Genomic DNA, 9,446 nt, shown 5'->3' on the forward strand with positions numbered 1-9,446 from the left:
GGCAATTTTCTAATTTTATGCAAAACCAAATCATGAAAATTCAAGTCGGCTGACTTTGGACTAGACCATTCACTTTTAAAAATAATTTTTCTTTTCAAAAACTTTTTTCCATTCATTGTGATTATGAACTTGAAATACTGAAGGCTTTTTCTTCAGTTAATACCATTATTTAAGTATCTTGTGATATGAAGTCATCTTTCCTTTCTGAATAAACATGTTAGCTCACAGATATACCAAACAAAATAACTTCTCTGGCTTAGGTCTAACTAATTATTATAGAATCTTTAGTAAGCTCACATACCAATGTCCCCCAATTGAAGATCAATAGCTTATGGCATAGTTTTATCTGTTTAATATTGAAAACCAATTAAAGATTTGGAGTCTGCTCAAGGAAAAGATTAATGACCGACTAATTGGTGAAAACCTACTTAGGATTGGGTGTAAAAATAATAAGATTTTTCAAATCATTTATCATAAATCAAAGTACTGAAGTACTGAACATCAGAGGACCTCAAGTTGTGTTGAATTATTGATAAATGACAGGTGTTTATATTATACCTACCAGACAGATATGTTCACCATACAATATAGTACAAATATTAAATATAATATGCTATCATATCTGAGATACTGACTTGAACTAGGAAACTTAACTTTGTGAATTATCAATGATTACTTGGTCAAATGAGAACTGTTAGATTGGCATTATGACCATATAGTTGCACACATACAAAAATCGTTAGCGTATAACTTATAATAGAGAATCAACATAGCAAACAATTCTTCAAGTAGCTATATAGTCACTCACTGAACTATGAAAAAGAGGTTCAAGACAATCATATCAAAACAGATAAATTGTAATATTGTGGCTAATTAAAAAATAAAATGGGGAAAAATATATTGTTTTGGCGAAAGAGGTGGCGAAAAAAATAATTGACCCAGGGGAAACTTTAGGGCTAAAGATACCAGATGAACAGCAAACTCATAAATGGAAAATAAACTTACAATTCCATGACTAAAACTGAAAAAGACATGCATGCAAATAAAAGTACACTAGAAACAACATAGAAAACTAAAGACTGAGCAACACGAACCCCACCAAAACAGGTGATCTCAGTGCTCCGGATGGGTAAGCAGATCCTGCTCTACAAATGGCATTAATTAACAATGTTTGTACATGTAGTATCCAGGTCTTTTTTCTGAAACATTTAGCTTTTGGATCAATTGCTAATTAAATGGATGTTAACACAGCAAGATTACTATCCCTTATTTTAGATTTTTGTTGCAGTCAACACAAACTCTTTAAATGTTCATAAGTAGCTTCACTGAGTTACATTTGTATCTTGGTTTTATTGTAACACAGTCAATTATTTATCCATTATATTTTTTTTTTAAATTAGCAGCTATACATGTACATTGTAGGTTCTGTTTTCTAATTAGGTCTTTCCACCTTTCCGTGGAAAGACCTATTGATGTTGTTCTGATTATTATTTTTTTTTTTCTTCCGCCTAATTTTTTTTCTTGCGTAATTTTGTTGTTTCAAAAGATGTCGCTTAGATATTTGGAATATGATATCGTATAGTTTATACGCTTTAAAACTGACAACCGCGCAGTAAGAGTTATCTCCCCAAACACTGTTTTTCTTGTGGCCACTACTCCTTCGCAACCGTAAAAGATTACGACAAATTTATTTTACCAAATTGCTCGTTACATCTTCAGGATTCGGAGTTTAGTTTTAACCGAAGCTATCCTGATACTCCATATGAGAGTTATTCCCCCTTATGTATTTGATATAAGTGATTTGCATTTCTAACTGGTAAACCATAAGTGATAGAGACCTAGGGTCTTTTAATTTGAGATCCTTGGTCCAAAAAAAATGAAAATTAGGTCAAGGGTCAAGGTCATATTCTAAATTTTTTATTTTGGCTTATTTTTACTTATTTTCAAAACCTTATAACATATCTACATCTTATTAGGTCTTTCCACTTTTCCGTGGAAAGACCTATTGGATTTCTTCTGATTATTAGGTCTTTCAACCTTTCAGTTGAAAGACCTATTGTATTTGTTCTGATTATTAGGTCTTTCAACCTTTCGGTTGAAAGACCTATAGGGTTTGTTCTGATTATTATATTTTTTTTTTTCTTCCGCCAACTTTTTTTACCTTCGCTGTTTTTTTGTTTCACAAGATGTCGCTTAGATATATGGTATATGATATCAAACATTTAATACGCTTCTCAAACTGACACCGCGTAACAAAAAACTTTACCTTGTAAGAGTTATCTCCCCGAACACTGTTTTTCTTGTTATCTCTAAGGCTTGGCAACCGTATAACAAATTGACAAATTTATTTTACCAAATTCCTCGTTACAGCGTCAGGATGATTTGATTTATTTTGACCGAAGCTATCCGGAGACTCCATATGAGAGTTATCCCCACTTTTGTGTATGATATAGGTGATATGCATTTCTAACTGGTAAACCATAAGTGATAGAGACCCAGGGTCTTTTGATTTAAGATCCTTGGTCCAAAAAAATGAAAATTAGGTCAAGGTCAAAGGTCAAGGTCAAATTCTAAATTTTGATTTTGGCTTATTTTCACTTATTTTCATTAACCTTATAAGATATCAACAAATTATTTTTACTAAATTGTTAGTTGCAACATGTCGTAACTTATAAATTTTGGTTGCAAGGGTGCGTAGACAATAAATGGGAGTTTCCGCCCCTCTTATATTTAGAATTATGCGTAAAGTGATATTACTCATGAACCATACATATTAAGGAACTAGTGTCTTTTGATTTAAGATGTTTAGTCTATGACCTTGAAATTGAGGTCAAGGTCATAGGTTAATTGGACGTTCTAGATTTTGACCTTTGCTCGAAATTCATATTTCTACATCATAAAGCCATAGGAACTGACATTTTCAACTGAATTTTAATATTTTCATATCAAAATAGATCCTTTTTGGTTGAAAGACCTTCAATTGTTCTCTGAACAATTGGTTTTTAATTATTTTTTTTTTCTTCCGCCAAATTTTTTTTCCTTCACTGTTTTTTTGTTTCGCAAGATGTCGCTTAGATATATGGTATATGATATCGAACAGTTAATACGCTTCTCAAACTGACACCTCGTAACAAAAACCTTTACCTTGTAAGAGTTATCTCCCCGAACACTGTTTTTCTTGTTATCTCTAAGGCTTCGCAACCGTATAAGAAACCGACAAATTTATTTTTCCAAATTGCTCGTTATATCCTCAGGATGTTCTGTTTTATTTTGACCGAAGCTATCCGCAGACTCCATATGAGCGTTATCCCCCCTTTTGTATATGATATAAGTGATATGCATTTCTAACTGGTAAACCATAAGTGATAGAGACCTAGGGTCTTTTGATTTAAGATCCTTGGTCCAAAAAAATGAAAATTAGGTCAAGGTCAAAGGTCAAGGTCACATTCTAAATTTTGATTTTGGCTTATTTTCCCTTATTTTCATTAACCTTATAAGATATCGACAAATTATTTTTACTAAATTGTAAGTTGCGACATGTCGAAACTTATAAATTTTGGTTGTCAGGGTGCGTAGACAATAAACGGGAGTATTCGCCCCTCCTTATTTAGAATTATGCGTAAAGTGATATTACTCATGAACCATACATATTAAGGAACTAGTGTCTTTTGATTCGAGATGTTTAGTCTATGACCTTGAAATTGAGGTCAAGGTCAAAGGTTAATTGGACGTTCTAGATTTTGACCTTTGCTTTAAATTCATATTTATACATCATAAAGCCATAGGAACTGACATTTTGAACTGAATTTTAATATTTTCATATCAAAATATATCTGTATTAGTTGAAAGACCTTCAATTGTTCTTTGAACAATTGGTTTTTAATTATTATTATTATTATTATTATTTTTTTTTTTTTTCTTCCGCCTAATTTTTTTCCTTCGCTGTTTTTTTGTTTCGCAAGGTGTCGCTTAGATTTTTGGAATATGATATCGAACAGTTTATACGCTTTTGAAACCAACTCGTTTTAACCGAATACTCTCCCAAAAAAGAGTTATCTCCCCGAACACTGTTTTTCTTGTTATCTCTAAGGCTTCGCAACCGTATAAGAAACCGACAAATTTATTTTTCCAAATTGCTCGTTATATCCTCAGGATGTTCTGTTTTATTTTGACCGAAGCCGTATAAAGATTCCATATGAGAGTTATCCCCCCTTTTATGTTTGATATAAGAATTTGCATTTCTAACTGGTAAACCATAAGTGACAGAGACCTAGGGTCTTTTGATTTGAGGTCCTTGGCCCAAAAAAATAAAAAATAAGGTCAAGGTCAAAGGTCAAGGTCATATTATAAATTTTGATTTTGGCTTATTTTCACTTATTTTCAAAAGCCGTATAACTTATTGACAAATTATTTTTACTAAATTGTTAGTTGCGACATGTAAATTTTGATTGAAAGGATGCGTAGACAATAAATGGGAGTTTTCGCCCCTCTTATGTTTAGAATTATGCGTAAAGCGATATTACTCATGACCCATACATATTAAGGAACTAGTGTCTTTAGGTTTGAGATCCTTAGTCTATGACCTTCAAATTGAGGTCAAGGTCATAGGTTAATTGGACGTTCTAGATTTTGACCTTTGGTCTAAATATGCTCCAAATTCATATTTAGACATTATAAAGTCATAGGAACTGACATATCAACTGAATTTTTAATATTTTCACATCAAAATATGTTGTAAGTGGTGGAAAGACCATCAATGGTTCTCTGAACAATTGGTTTTTAATTTTCACTAAATTGTTAGTTGCGACATGCCATTACTTATAAATTTTTGTTGAAAGGGTGCGTAAACAATAAATAGGAGTTTTTGCCCATCTTATATTTAGAATTATGCGTAAAGTCATATAACTCATTAACCATACATAATAAAGACCTAGGGTCTTTTGATTTGAGATCCTTGGTTTAAGACCTTGAAATTGAGGTCAAGGTCATAGGTAATTTGCACGTTCTAGATTTTGACCTTTGCTTTAAATTCATATTTATATATTATAAAGCCATAGGAACTGACATTTTAGATTGATTTTTAATATTTTGATAATAAAATAGATCTTCACTTGTGGAAAGACCTTCAATTGTTCTTTGAACAATTGGTTTTTAATTATTAAATGGTTCATTGTAAATATTACAATGTATTAAATGTAGATAGCCATTTGCTAATCATGGTATTTTTGTTAATTGAATATCACAACATTTGGATAGTTTTTCAACTGTTAGGTTTTTTTTACTTTGTTCTGGATTTAATACTTTGGATACCACTGGTTTAGCAATGAGAACATTTTGCACTATACATATAGAACACAACTACCATATGAATGTGTCGGTCCTTTGTAAGAAACCTGTAAAACAGGCCTTGTAATTTTTTGGTGTATATCTTGATTTCCCGATTGTACATTGATGTGGCCATTAGTTTTCTTGTATATATTGATTAACATTTGACATTTCATGGCTATTTCTAACTGATTTATGTATAGTTTTTTTCTGATTGTAAAAATGTTGTATGGTTATAAGCTTTATTTCTTTTTCATCATTTTGTCTAGAGCTGGTGTCTGATTTATACCAATCATACCTACCTTTTCTTTTTTTATGAATAATGACAACAGTTTGGTTTTAATTTTCATTTATGTATGTACATGTAACAATATAAAACAGTATATATACATGTATAATCTCATTCCATCATTAATATTGGTCATTGTCGGTATATATTTATCTTTAAGTTTAACAATGTACTGTGAAAGAGCTATCTTTTAACATACTTAGTATATAATGGTTATTGTGAAACCACTGATTCAAAGGACAAGTTTCACTTATTGCCCAAAATAGCCTAAACTATAAAACTCCAAAAAGTTCTCAATTTGGTTCGTAATTTGGGTCTATTTCAAAAGTCTTAACACTCAATAAATCAGTTCTTTTCATAAAAGTACATTTTATGTTCCAAATTTGTCAAAATGTGATGATTTTGGGCAATTTTCAGACCTGAAAGCTTTAAGCCTTTAGGAATAAAGATTTGGCCGCTACCTACATGTACCATCCAAAATGTTTTGTAACCAAAAGAATCCAAATCTGATATATATAATTCATCAATATAAAAACGTTTTAGATCTTGGATGGCAGCCAAGTTTAATTATGCCAAAAACAATTAAAGTTTTACCATAGTTATCTGTGGTATAATTTTCACAATTATTCAATGGTTTTGTTGTGTCTGATTTTCGAATAGAAAAATAAAGATGGCAAGACCTGAACGATGCCGCCTAATTTTTTTAAGTAACATATGAACAACAGAGTCAGTGTGGGGCCACTAAGCTAAACTGCCCGCTTTGCACCAGCCAATATAAATGAATGCCTAGGGTGGGAATCGAACCCACATACACCAACTCTGTTGTCCCTATATTTTTTTTTTAAATAAACAAAAAATTGTCAAGAACAAATTTAAAAATATAGCGCTCATAGGTTTGTCTCAATAAAGATTTGCTTAGTTTGCTCATGCAGTATCCCAATATTGCTCTCAATAGTATAAATAGGCTCATGTGTGCTCAAATAACCATTTAGATTAGTCTCAATATTGATATATATCTAACTCAATTGAGTAGATCTAGCTCAAATTTTACTCAACATATAACTGATCATATTTGCTCAATTTAAGATCTCATGGGTGCTCATAGATAAAGTTAACTGATTGTATTTCTCATAGATATAACTAATCATATTTGCTCAATTCAAGTTCTCATATGCACATATGCATGTATGTGTGAACAAATGTCTAATATAAGTTACTAAAATTTGACATGGATATGGTTACACATTTAAATTAAATAATGCTGTAGAGAATGATAAGCACAAGTATGTCATCAAATTATCATATAATTTTGGCGATACATGTCATATACATGTATGGTCAAAATAATACAATACTACAAGCTAAGGAAGACTTAAAAAACAGGACAGTTAATCTATATTTATATCTCCAAATTAAAACTGTAAGGTTTCTCCCAATATATCTATAGTAATTCAGTAAATGTGATTAACCCAAATTCTGACATTTCAGTGTAAAGTAAAACTCTTGATTTTACGAGCAAGAGTCTTTATACACTCAAAAAGAGTCCAACTCTATAGGAAGAAGAAAAAGTCTTCTCTGAATATTATATAAACAATAAATTCAACCAATAATTATATATTAGAATTACTTACATAGACATAGTCAAAGTCATTACAAATTCCGCGTATTTTCCAGTCAAGGGGACATATTCACATATACTAATGCAACAAACTAAGTCGGAGAAGGAGCGAAAATCCGAAACAGTATCTTAAAAAACAGAAAATAGTTCCGTGTGTGTGTCCAAGTGATCAATCTACTTGTTATTTACGAAGAAAAGAAATTTAACTCAAAAAATTGTTGAGATCTTTATAAAAACAAATTGTTGTTATAAAAAATACACAAATAGTAACCTTATCTTTAAAGGCCTTGCAGGTTCTTGTTACTCCTACCCAATCTGCTGGTATTTTCAAAATGGCTGCGGGGGACGTGACCTGATAATTTATTTTAATATTTAATATGACAGATTAAATTTTCCTGGTTTTGCTACGTTAATATTATAGACAAATATATGCTACAAACGGTTTAAAAAGGTTACTCCAAATCAAATAATTGAAATATAATTACCTTTCTGTGTATAAATGTGTGAATTGATTTCCTCTCGATTTTCTACACACTCGCTCTTGCCCTCTTGCGCACTCGTGGTATTCATCCGCCACAACAATTTTTTGATATTGAAGATCGTTTGATTAAAATACAAATATTTCTAACGACAAAACATTTTCATATTATAAATTTTGCATTAAGAAAAATTAAAAAAACTGAGTATCCATTGAAAACATGAATTTAAAAGAAGTGATACGGAATTTTATTCTGCACTATATAGGTCCGCGGGTCTATAATGTCGGTTATTATTCCAAAACTAATTATATATGCATCTCTTTGATCTTTGCGCGAATTGAAAAGTAGGCGATGGCAATACACCCGAGGCCCCTCAGGGGCCTCTGATGTAATAAAAAGCAGACTATACCTAAGGGCAACCAGTCTGGCTCTCCACAATGAATCTCAATTCCAAGTAAGGTGACTGTAGGTCTAGTTCATATCGTATTCAAGAACTGAAATGAGATGAACAACATAAGTCAATGAAGTAAAACATGATGCAAGTTTAACTTATTTCCAATGACCTACTTCAGGATGAACGACATGACTTAACCCTTTACTACATTTCAATGTAAACATGCATTTAGTGAAGGTTGCATGACCTCCAAGCTTACAAGGTCTTATTCTGACATAAAAAAAATCAAAAGCTGCAGATTATTTCCAAAATCAGTAACAAGGAATATAAAATTGAAGGTTGGTCTGATTGCCTTGGACAAGTTGAGTTCATTCTTTGACAAGCACAAGCTGCAATCTTCTTATGCAGTCTTATGCAGAATGTGTCCTAGGATGCCCCTGGTCTGTGTTTGCAACGAAAATTGGTGGAAGAACAGGACAAAAAAAACGGGAAAGAAAAATGGAAAGGCTGTAGGTCGACAAGGGTAACATTAATTGCCCCCATATTTTACAATGCAGGCATAACAAAATCTGAGTAAAAGCTCTTACCTCAAAATATTGAATTATTTTGTCACGTTTAAACAAACAGAAATGGTAACTCTATGGTATCATAACAATATTTATAGAATGCATGTCAAAGAGTCAACAGGGCTTTACTTAAACTTACACATAATCCAGGCGGTTTATCTAATTGAGTTTGCCTGGGCAACAGAAAAACCTGTTATTATACGCAAATGAGTACAACTGGTCATGTGTATTTGATATATATTGAGGAATGCTGCTAAAACAAATATCTCAAACTAGAACTTCAAATATATGCCATTTAAAAAACTACAATAGATACAGAGTGGCTTTATACATGTTATAAGGTTTAAAAACTAGAGACTCTGTGTCACTCACCTTGGTCTATGTGCATATTAAACAAAGGAAACACATGGATTCATGACAAAATTGTGTTTTGGTGATGGTGATGTGTTTCTAATTCTTACTTTACTGAACATTCTTGCTTTATACAATTTTTTCTATCTGTAATGATCTTGGCCATTTTGTTACAGAGAAAAATATTTTGTAAAAACTTACCAAATTAATGAAAATTGTTAAAAATTTATAATAAAGGGCAATAACTCCTTTAGGGGTCAATTGACCATTTTGGTCAATGTCATGTTGACTTAATTGTAGATCTTACTTTGCTGGGCATTACTGCTGTTACAGTTTATCTTTATCTATAATAGTATTCAAGACAATAACAAACGAGAATGTGTCCATAGTACACGGATGCCCCACTCGCACTATCATTTTCTAT

The sequence above is a fragment of the Mytilus galloprovincialis genome, chromosome 4 (genome assembly GCF_965363235.1).
Source record: "Mytilus galloprovincialis chromosome 4, xbMytGall1.hap1.1, whole genome shotgun sequence".
NCBI classification, from domain to species: domain Eukaryota; kingdom Metazoa; phylum Mollusca; class Bivalvia; order Mytilida; family Mytilidae; genus Mytilus; species Mytilus galloprovincialis.